Here is a 12,225-nt window from a genome sequence, read left to right as displayed (position 1 = left end):
CCTGGTGTGTACACACAGTGCATGTGCCTGTGCCCCATTCAGACCCTCATGTGTACACACAGTGCCAGTACCTGCACCCCAGTTGGGGTCTGGTGTGTACACACAGTGCTGGTGCCAGTGCCCGCTCTCCCTATTCATGGCCAGGTGTGTACACACTTTGCCAGGAGTCCCCATTCAGATCCTGGTGTGTACACACAGTGCCAGTGCCTGCTCTCCCCACTCAGATCCTGGTGTGTACACACGGTGCCAGTGCCTGCTCTCCCCACTCAGATCCTGGTGTGTCCACACAGTGCCAGTACCTGCTCTCCCCATTCAGTGCCTGGTGTGTACACACAGTGCCAGTGCCTGCTCTCCCCATTCAGTGCCTGGTGTGTACACACAGTGCCAGTGCCTGCTCTCCCCTTTGAGATCCTGGTGTGTACGCACAGTTCCAGTGCCTGCTCTCCCCACTCAGATCCTGGTGTGTACACACGGTGCCAGTGCCTGCTCTCCCCACTCAGATCCTGGTGTGTACACACGGTGCCAGTGCCTGCTCTCCCCACTCAGATCCTGGTGTGTACACACGGTGCCTGTGCCTGCTCTCCCCACTCAGATCCTGGTGTGTACACGCAGTGCCAGTACCTGCTCTCCCCATTCAGTGCCTGGTGTGTACACACAGTGCCAGTGCCTGCTCTCCCCACTCAGACCCTGGTGTGTACACACAGTGCCAGTGCCTGCTCTCCCCATTCAGTGCCTGGTGTGTACACACAGTGCCAGTGCCTGCTCTCCCCACTCAGATCCTGGTGTGTACACACAGTGCCAGTGCCTGCTCTCCCCATTCAGTGCCTGGTGTGTACACACAGTGCCAGTGCCTGCTCTCCCCACTCAGATCCTGGTGTGTACACACAGTGCCAGTGCCTGCTCTCCCCACTCAGATCCTGGTGTGTACACACAGTGCCAGTTCCTACTCTCCACTCAGACCCTGGTGTGTACACACAGTGCATGTGCCTGCGCCCCATTCAGACCCTCATGTGTACACACAGTGCCAGTACCTGCACCCCAGTTGGTGTCTGGTGTGTACACACAGTGCTGGTGCCAGTACCCCGCTCTCCCTATTCATGGCCTGGTGTGTACACACTTTGCCAGGAGTCCCCATTCAGATCCTGGTGTGTACACACAATGCCAGTACCTGCTCTCCCCACTCAGGGCCTGGTGTGTACACACAGTGCCAGTGCCTGCTCTCCCCACTCAGGGCCTGGTGTGTACACACAGTGCCAGTGCCTGCTCTCCCCACTCAGGGCCTGGTGTAGACAGTCCTCTCTGTCTGTCTCATATTGTCTGTCTGCTTCTCTCTCTCTGTTTTGTCTCTCAATCTGGCCCACTGCCTTGGCCTCCCTCTGTGTCTCTTTCTCTGTCTCCTGCTGTCTGCCATTGTCTATATTCTATATTTGTCTCGATCTCTCTCTGTTTTCCTACTCTCTATCTTTTCCTCACTCACTGTCTCTCTCCTGTTGGTTGGATCTGGTGATTGTGAACTATATTGCTCACTGTCTGTCTCCTTCCCTCTCTTTCTCTGTCCCTCTGTTTCCCTCTCGCTCTCTCTACTGCTCTCTCTTCAGTTTCTCACTCTCTCTCCTATGCTCTGTCTCTCTCTCTGTCTCTGTTTCTCTCTCTTCCTTTCCCTCTGTCTGTCTTTCTCTCTCTGTCTCCTCAGTTTTCTCTCTCCTCTTCTCTCCCTCCCTTTCTCGTTCCGTCACAGTTTCTCTCTCTCTGCTCAGTTTTTTCTATCTCCCTCTTTCTCTGTGTCTCTCTCCCTTTCACACTCTGCCTGCTCACTTTCTCTCAATTCTCTCGCTCCTTCCCCCATCTATCCCTCACTTTCTCTCTGTCCCTCCTTCCTTTTCGCTCTCTCCTTCCCTTTCTCTCTCTCCTTTGTCTGTCTGTTCCTCTTTCCTTTCTTCCCTCTCACTTTCCTCTCTCTCTCAGTTCCTCCCCCTCTCTCTCAGTTCCCCCTCTCCCTCCTTCCTCCTCCTCTCCCAGTTCTTCTCTCTCTCTCATTTCCTTCTCTCTTTCCCAGTTCCTTTCTCTCTCTCAGTTTCTCCATCTCACTGACTCTCACTCACTCTTGGAGTTCCTCTCTCTCAGTTCCTCTTTCTCTCTCTCAGTTCCTCTCTCTCTTTCTGTCTCTCAGTTTTTGCCTCTCTCTCTCTCAGTTCCTTTCTCTCAGTTCCCCCTCTCCCTCAGTTCCTCTCCCTCTCCCTCAGTTCCTCTTTCTCTCTCTCTTTCTCAGTTCCTTTCTCTCTCACTCTCTTTTCCAGTTCCTTTCTCTTTCACTCTCTTTCCCAGTTCCTTTCTTTCTCTCAGTTTCTCTATCTCACTCACTCCCACTTTCAGTTCCTCTCTCAGTTCCCCCTCTTTCTCTTTCTCTCAGTTTCTCTCCCTCCCTCTCCCTCTCTCAGTCTCTCTCTCTCAGTTTCTCTGTCTCTCAGTCTCTCTCTGTTTCTCTCTCTCTCTCTCAGTCTCAATCTCTCTCAGTGTTTTTTTTTCTCTCTCTCTCTCTCTCACTGTCTCGACCTCTCTCTCTCAGTGTTTCTCTCTCTCTCTGTTTCTCTCCCTTTCAGTCCATCCCTCCCTCTCAGTCCCTCCCTCTCAGTCTCAGTTTCTCTGTCTCGCTCAGTCTCTCAGTTTCTCTCTCTCTCTCTCTCAGTCTCCCTCTCTCAGGGTACGGCAGCATAATGGTTATGTTACTGGACTAATAATCCGGAATCATAAATTCAAATCCCACCACGGCAGCTGGGGAATTTAAATTCAATTAATTAAATAAAATCTGGAATTAAAATACTAGTAACAGTAATGATGGCCATGAAACTACCGGATTGTCGTAAAAACCCATCTGGTTCACGAATGTCCTTTAGGGAAGGAAACCTGCCGTCCTTACCCAGTCTGGCCTAGATGTGACTCCAGACCCACAGCAATGTGGTTGATTCTTAATTGCCCTCTGAAATGGCCGAGCAAGCCACTCAGTTGTACAGTCTCGCTAAAAAAAGTCACAATAAGAATAAAACCGGACGGATCACCCGGCATCGGACCACTAGGCACCGGACACGACAACGGCAAAAAAACACCAAGCCCAGTCGACCCTGCAAAGTCCTCCTTACTAACATCTGGGGACTTGTGCCAAAATTGGGAGAGCTGTCCCACAGACGAGTCAAGCAACAGCCTGACATAGCCAGACTCACAGAATCATATCTTTCAGCCAACGTCCCAGACTCTTCCATCACCATCCCTGGGTATGTCCTGTCCCACCGGCAGGACAGACCCACCAGAGGTGGCGGTACAGTGATATACAGTCAGGAGGGAGTGGCCCTGGGAGTCCTCAACATTGACTCCGGACCCCATGAAATCTCATGGCATCAGGTCAAACATGGGCAAGGAAACCTCCTGCTGATTACCACCTACCGTCCTCCCTCAGCTGATTATTCAGTCCTCCTCCATGTTGAGCACCACTTGGAGGAAGCACTGAGGGTAGCAAGGGCACAGAATGTACTCTGGGTGGGGGACTTCAATGTCCATCACCAAGAGTGGCTCAGTAGCACCACTACTGACCGAGCTGGCCGAGTCCTGAAGGACATAGCTGCCAGACTGGGCTCAGTTTGGGTTCCGCCAGGTCCACTCGGCTCCAGACTTCATTACAGCCTTGGTCCAAACATGGACAAAAGAGCTGAATTCCAGATGTGAGGTGAAAGTGACTGCCCTTGACATCAAGGCAGCATTTGACCGAGTATGGCATCAAGGAGCCCTAGTAAAATTGAAGTCAATGGGAATCAGGGGGAAAACTCTCCAGTGGCTGGAGTCATACCTAGCACAAAGGAAGATGGTAGTGGTTGTTGGAGGTGAAGGGATTCGCAAAATTTCACATGTTCCCCCCACCCCGAAGATTTATTGGAGTTATTAAAGAAACCCTGGTGTGACTGTTTTAAAAAATCCAAGGTCTCTCAAAATGGCTGCAGTCAGACACATGGCCGAGGACCGGCAGATTTGAAATTGCATTCTCAACAACTCGGCAGGCTTCGTGTCTCAGACAGGTTTCTTTAAACAATGCAGCTGCATCCTAGCCCTGAGGCAAGCTATCAACATGGCCGGCCAACACATCAAAATTCGAGCAGGAAGTGATCGCAGGAAAAAGGTGAACCATCAAGGTACATTCGGAACAATGGTAAAGCAGTTAGCGAACAGATCGATACAGGAAATGGCCATTAATGTAAATGGGCCAGAGATGGGGTCCTTTGTCTTACGTTTCGTGCTTAAATCAAACAATGAAGCAAGCTGATAAGGTATGAAAAAACCTGTTACCAAGAGGGTATAACTGGGGCTGCCCAGTATATCTCTCTCTTGCTCTTCTCTCTTCGCCTCTTGGCCCTGTCCTGTCTGTCTGCTAGCAACTAAGAAGGAAGGCCATTCAGTAAACCTCGCAACCACATGTCGACGGCAGCAGCAGGCACAGGGGCCAGGCCTTTTCATCTGTTTTCACCGGTGAGCATTAATTTTCTGGCTGCCACTAGACAACCTAGCATAAGTGTAAGGTTGGGGGTTAAAGGGGATATTGCTAAACTTGTGATTTTAGAATTTTCCCTCGATGTGTCCGTTTCTTTCAACCCGATAAGTGTAAGACTGTATTACATCCATAGCGATTTCTTTATCTTCTGTATTATACTGTTTACCTTGTAGTTTTAGTTTTCTTATTAATAAACATTGGTTTTCCTTGTACCAATCCACTGGTCTGTTCGTCTGTCTTTGTTACCACTCGATAAGTCCTCAGCTCAGAATCAGGAAGGGGTAAGCGATTCGCAACCGCACTGCGGGCAGGGCAGCTCAGGAAAAACATAACTGGCTGACCTATTATAAGCCCGAGAAACAGTAAAAAAAAGAAACCCCTTACAGAAATGGCGAGCCAGCCAGGAGCTGAGGCGAAAGTGTGTAACAAGACAGACAGTGGTGCGGAGGAGGAATCTGCAATGGAGATAAGGTTGTCTGCCTATGTGTGCGGCAAGGTAAATATCGCGAAAAAGTGGGTGGGCGATATGTTAAAGGCCGAGCGTCCCATAGATGCAGCCATCCAGTGGACAGCAGCCAAGATTAAACAGTTGACCCTAGAGCTGCAGGAAAAGACAGCAGCCGAAGAGCAAGGGGTAGCAGCGCTCCAGGCAATTAGCCAAGAAAGGAGGCAGATGGCAAGGGACCACCAGGCAAAGGTAGAGCGCCTGGAATACCAGATCGCTGAGCTCAAAAGTAGCGCTAGAGGTAGAATGGAACACCTGGAATACCAGGTCAGAGAGGCGAGAGGCAGTGAGGTTAGGTTAATGGATAAGATCCACAGCCTCACGCAAGAATTAAAAGAGCAGGAGGAGAAAGTAGGCGAGGTAAAGGCAGCATATAAGCTGGCCTGCGCCCAGGGGTTTGAGGACGCAGATCATCGCCCCTGCAGGCAAGAAATAGAACGTTTGGGCATGGCCTTAGCGAGGGCGAAGGGCATGGTATGCCTCCTTAGCCCGAAGGCGTGCCAGTCGGATTTTACCGGCAACCCAAGCAGGGAAGTCCCACAGGCAGCTCCCAGAACGACACTGGTTAGGGAACCAGAGGCTTCACGGCCACCACCCATAGCCCCGAGTTTTCAGGAGGTCTGGCAGCAAGGGGGGGTGGAGGATGAAGCATTAGGGGAGAACCAGCAATTCCTGGTAGATAGACCAGGACCGGGACCAGTGTACCCCCTCCGACAACGGAGGTACGGCCCGCCCGCCGATGGCGAGGACCTAGGGGCCATCCAGAACCAGTTTGTAGTGCCGCATGGCACCCCACAGCTCAGGGCCATGGTTAGCCATATCCCTAAGCTTACAGTGGAGGGAGACCCCTCTCTACACTTCCGTGAGATAGAGCAGGCAGCTTGCGTTAATGACTGCGATGAAGCAGAACAAGCAAAAATGCTGCTGTTTTCTCTGGGGGGTGACCTCCTCCAAACCTTATCAGATGAGTGCAAAAGGGGGCAGAAAGATTACGAGGAGTTAATGGATGAGATATTGGAGGCCATGGGACTAAATGATGGGAGTCCGTTCGCCCGGGTGGGAAAAACGGTACAGCTCCCTGGGGAGTCCCCACAGGCTTTCGCAGACAGGCTGTGGCCAGTCTACCGGAGCGCATGCCCGGGAATGCCAAGGCGGACACTCCTGAACAGAGATCAATTAGCCCACTGGCTCCACTGTCTCATGACAAACTGCCTGCCCCAAATTCGAACACGAGCTGCGGCTTGGTTTGACCCCCGTAGCCCCCAGACCACCGAGGAAACGGTGATCCGCCAGCTCACGATAGCATTTAAAAATATCAGGGGTATCGAGACGCCCCAACCCAAGGGGAAAGTCCACGAGGTTAAACCAGGAGCCCAGTATAAAAGGGAATGGCACCAGGAAGGGAATCGTCCCGCCCAGGCTAAGTTAAACTGCTTTGGGTGCGGGAAGAACGGCCACTGGCGCAAAGATTGTAAAAACCCCTGGAAGGATACCAAGGGAAAGAATCCCACCGCCCCAGCCCAAAAGGCAGCGACGGGGGAGGCAGAGACAGGAACTGCCCCCGCTGCCATGGAGTCATTTTTTGAGGCCATGCGATCTTTTATGGCCAGCCAGGGAAGAATAGCAGCCACTACCGGTGTGGTAGCTCCCTCAGCCCCCCCTGACGATGCCCCGCTATGACTAGAGAAGAAAGCGCAGATCGGCCAGCAGGAGGTGAAATTCCTGGGCCTGACCGTCCGCGCAGGGGAAAGAGCCATAGACAAGGCTAGGAGGGAAGCGGCCCAAGAGCTACCAGTTCCCAGTACTGTGGAGGTGAAAAAGCAGGCAGCTGGGATCGAACCCGAGGTTAGAAATCCCCAGCTCCCAGCAGCTCCCAGCTCACAGGCAGCACATGCAGGTGCAGTCAGGGGAGGAGTCACCCAGACCCCTGTCCAAACCACTCCCCCTCTCTTCTGGGACTCAGGTGGGGAGGAGGAGGAGCCCGAGGCAGGTAGCCCCGCCCCCGACCCAGGTTTTGAACCTGGAGAGGAAGACTCTCAGCCACCGGCAGCAGGCAGCGAGGGGTTGCCTGTCCCCAGCTCAGACTTGGGAAGGGAGGAACCACAGGGGAAAAGCCCCCAGCCAGCGAGGACTGCGACCCACAGCAAGGGTCCGCTCGCCAGGGTAGCCCCACCAACAGCACTTCCTAGGAGGTCCCCTCGGACACCCCAGCCTAGGAAGGCATGGTCGCCGGCTCCCCAGTTTAAAAGGGCTACCTCCCGTGCTAAAGTTAAGTCGAAAGACAAAGGTCCTCAGCCAGCAGTCGCAGGCTGTGAGGGACTCGGAAGTAAAGCTCAGTACAGCCAAGCCGCAGGGAGCAGCCTGCAGCAGTCCTGACAGAATTTGAGCTGGCCGCTCGGAGACGGGCGGCGGATGTATATAACTTTAGCAGTTAAGTTTGTAGTTTTAAGTTAAGATGTATAGGTTTATTATAAGGTGTGGAACCGTAATGTAATTTTAAGATGGAACCGTTCCAGTGTTGTCAATGTGAGCCGAGGTCCAGGGACCCGCTCACACTTCACCCGAGCCAGGCAGCCTATCGGGAGCCCGGCCAGATGTTCTTTATCTTTTACAGGGAATGTTCGGAGGAGTGATCCTGCTCGCCCTGTCTGGGCTGGGCCTCGCGAGAAGGGGCGATACCGAGGACCACCACATCTTCGGATGCTCCGGAAAAACGGCGCCCCTCGCCCACGATGGGAGTGGCCTACGTGAGGCGGATGAAATCGCCTTGTACACTCACGAGGGGAGCTGGCCCGGATGGCTGGGGTCAAATTCGACCCAGTACTCGAGCCAGGCCGGTTTTTCATACAGGGAGACCTCCCTCCAGTGCCCGAGGATACGAATTGTCACCCCAAGGATTAGCGTCACCGTGGGAAAAGGAATATGTTTGTCATGTAAAGGCAATGTTCTCCTGGATAGGTGGTGGTGGCTTAGGAAATTAAGTAAGGATATGGGGAACCCCAGGGTAGAGTGGGAAAGGTTAGGGAATAACACCCACAGGACCATCACAGGGACCCAGGGAGGGTTAAGTGTGTGCTGGGACAAATGGTGGGAACCGGATCAGGAGATCTATGTCTGTATGTGGGGTTCAGAGAAAATCTGCCCCACAGGCATTTCCATCATTTTCCACAGCCAGTGGCAAGATAACGGGAGGGGGATTGACTGGAAATCGCGCCTGAGCGCATACGTGATCCCATACTCCCCAATCTCGGTTAATGCCACTGAATTAGTAACCCGCCCCCGACAGCCCTTGCCCACGACTGTGACGTCACGTATGATAGTAGAGGGATGCCCCGCCACCACCAAGGGACCAGGGAACGGCTTGGTGCTAGTACCTACAGACCAGGCACTGTATCAAGGGGTGCACTACGCGGTAGCCTCCGTGATTTTGAACCTCACCGAGATACACCTACCCGCGTGGTGCCCCACACAGACCGCACAGTTGTATCAAGCCCTCTTAAAAGAGATGTTCCGTAAATTTTATCAGTTTGATTTTTCAGACGGTGACAGAACCAGACTATACACCCATGAGCTTTTGGACGGGATTGGGAGACAAAGAAGGGGTGTTTTTAACGATGTCTTAACTGGTTTTAACACGGGGTCTTCTGTCATCAACAGCTGAGATGACATCGAGCTGCGGACCCAGATTAATGGTTTAAAAATGCAATTTAAGCCGGTGTACAGGGTGGAGAACATTGGTGTCATTCAGGGGGGTGCACACGTTCGTTTCACAGCGGTCCCGCCCAACGTCATAAAGTGGGAGCACGCTATGACGGGTACTGACCTCTCGGGGTGCCAGAGCCGGGGATCACACATAATCCTGTGTCCCCAGCACTTGAACGCCTATTCAAAACCGCAGTGCGGGTTCAGAGCTGCTGACGCGAAGCCTATAAACTGCACCATGGAAGCCATGGCACAAGGCCATGTTCCCCCACAGGTGGCGTATATAGGAGGTGGGACATATTGCATCACCACAGCAGCGTCTCACTACCAGCACGGTCAGCACAGCTGGTGTGCGGTGAGTGACAGCAGTTTCTGCTTTAAACCCCAGGCAGAAGTTCAAGTGGCACAGACACGAATTGTCCCCATCCCTGAACCATCCACTGTTCACCTCACTGTGAAAGAGAATTTCACCAACCTCCAAAAGTATGTAGCCCACTTTGGCTATCAGATCCCCCCTCTCCCAGAACACCTCGTTAAATTATTAAAAGCAGTAGGGGTGTCCCTAAAACACTTTTACACGCTGGAACAGAAGACTGTCCAGATAGGGGCCGATATTCTGAGTATTACGACCCCACCCTGGTGGGACATCTTTGAGAATATAGAGGTCCCCTCCTGGATTCGTCTGGCATCACACGTGCTAGTAATCTGTCAGCTCGGGATCGTCCTCTACCTGGTTTGCGTCCAGTGTAGGAATAGGGGTCTCGAGGTAGTAGTTACAACACAAAGGGTATGGAAGGACCAGTATGCTCGGGTAGACGAAACACCCGTGTGAGTTCGGGGACGCATCCCTTGCGAGTGATGGCAGCCTGTTTCATTATTTTAATAAAGATGGTCCCTTCCGTGTTGTTTTCAATAAAGTAAGTTTACGTTTTGATGTTATTTTGAATAAAGATTGTTCATTGTTGTGTTGTATAGTATGCGAAATACTGTTTCATCCCAAGTGGTGCAGGGGTATTTGGACCCCTCCGTGCTGGGATTGTTGTAATTCAACCTTGTTTTCTATCCGAATGCCTGCCATACACTGGGGTTCTCTCCAAGTAAGGGAATGTATGTGTCGAGGGATTAGGGATAGGTAAATAAAGGGGGAGGTTGTTTGCGACGGTCAGAAATCTTTGCTCACCTTGCATGGACACTTCAAGCAAGTTTAAGTATCCACAGTGGGGAGTGAAGGGATTCGCAAAATTTCACATGTTCCCCCCACCCCGAAGATTTATTGGAGTTATTAAAGAAACCCTGGTGTGACTGTTTTAAAAAATCCAAGGTCTCTCAAAATGGCTGCAGTCAGACACATGGCCGAGGACCGGAAGATTTGAAATTGCATTTTTCAACAACTTGGCAGGCTTCGTGTCTCAGACAGGTTTCTTTAAACAGTGCAGCTGCATCCTAGCCCTGAGGCAAGCTATCAACATGGCCGGCCAACACATCAAAATTCGAGCAGGAAGTGATCGCAGGACAAAAGGTGAACCATCAAGGTACATTCGGAACAATGGTAAAGCAGTTAGCGAACAGATCGATACAGGAAATGGCCATTAATGTAAATGGGCCAGAGATGGGGTCCTTTGTCTTACGTTTCGTGCTTAAATCAAACAATGAAGCAAGCTGATAAGGTATGAAAAAACCTGTTACCAAGAGGGTATAACTGGGGCTGCCCAGTATATCTCTCTCTTGCTCTTCTCTCTTCGCCTCTTGGCCCTGTCCTGTCTGTCTGCTAGCAACTAAGAAGGAAGGCCATTCAGTAAACCTCGCAACCACATGTCGACGGCAGCAGCAGGCACAGGGGCCAGGCCTTTTCATCTGTTTTCACCGGTGAGCATTAATTTTCTGGCTGCCACTAGACAACCTAGCATAAGTGTAAGGTTGGGGGTTAAAGGGGATATTGCTAAACTTGTGATTTTAGAATTTTCCCTCGATGTGTCTGTTTCTTTCAACCCGATAAGTGTAAGACTGTATTACATCCATAGCGATTTCTTTATCTTCTGTATTATACTGTTTACCTTGTAGTTTTAGTTTTCTTATTAATAAACATTGGTTTTCCTTGTACCAATCCACTGGTCTGTTCGTCTGTCTTTGTTCCCACTCGATAAGTCCTCAGCTCAGAATCAGGAAGGGGTAAGCGATTCGCAACCGCACTGCGGGCAGGGCAGCTCAGGAAAAACATAACTGGCTGACCTATTATAAGCCCGAGAAACAGTAAAAAAAAGAAACCCCTTACAGAGGCCAATCATCTCAGCCCCAGGGCATTGCTGCAGGAGTTCCTCAGGGCAGTGTCCTAGGCCCAACCATCTTCAGCTGCTTCATCAATGACCTTCCCTCCATCATAAGGTCAGAAATGGGGATGTTCGCTGATGATTGTAGTGTTCAGTTCCATTCGCAACCCCTCAGATAATGAAGCAGTCTGTGCCCGCATGCCGCATGGACAACATCCACCTCCCCTTGACATTCAACAGCATTACCATCGCCGAATCCCCCACCATCAACATCCTGGGGGTCACCATTGACCAGAAACTTAACTGGACCAGCCATATAAATACTGTGGCTACGAGAGCAGGTCAGAGGCTGGGTATTCTGTGGCGAGTGACTCGCCTCCTGACTCCCCAAAGCCTTTCCACCATCTACAAGGCACAAGTCAGGAGTGTGATGGAATACTCTCCACTTGCCTGGATGAGTGCAACTGCAACAACACTCAAGAAGCTCGACACCATCCAGGGCAAAGCAGCCCGCTTGATTGGCACCCCATCCACCACCCTAAACATTCACTCCCTTCACCACCGGCGCACTGTGGCTGCTGTGTGTACAATCCACAGGATGCACTGCAGCAACTCGCCAAGGCTTCTTCGACAGCACCTCCCAAACCCGCGACCTCTACCACCTAGAAGGACAAGGGCAGCAGGGACATGGGAACAACACTACCTGCACGTTCCCCTCCAAGTCACACACCATCCCGACTTGGAAATATATCGCCGTTCCTTGATCATCGCTGGGTCAAAATCCTGGAACTCCCTTCCTAACAGCACTGTGGGAGAACCTTCACCACACGGACTGCAGCGGTTCAAGAAGGCGGCTCACCACCACCTTCTCAAGGGCAATTAGGGATGGGCAATAAATGCCGGCCTCGCCAGCGACGCCCACATCCCATGAACGAATAAATTCTCTCTCAGTTTCTTTCTCTCTCTCTCTCCCCCTCTCTCTCTCTCCCTCCCCCTCTCTCTCACCCTCCCTCTCCTCTCTCTCTCCCTCCCTCTTCTCTCTCTCTCCCACTCTCCCCCTCTCTTCCCCACTCTCCCCCTCCCTCTCACCCTCCCCATCCTCTCTCCCTCACCCTCCCTCCCTCTCCCTCTCTCTCCCTCCCCCTGTTGGTCTGATCTGGTTCCACTCTTCTCTCTCTCTCCCACTCTCCCCCACTCTCCCCCTCCCTCTCCTCCCT

The sequence above is a fragment of the Heptranchias perlo genome, chromosome 12 (genome assembly GCF_035084215.1).
Source record: "Heptranchias perlo isolate sHepPer1 chromosome 12, sHepPer1.hap1, whole genome shotgun sequence".
NCBI lineage: Eukaryota > Metazoa > Chordata > Chondrichthyes > Hexanchiformes > Hexanchidae > Heptranchias > Heptranchias perlo.
Note: the sequence above shows the minus strand (reverse complement) of the source record.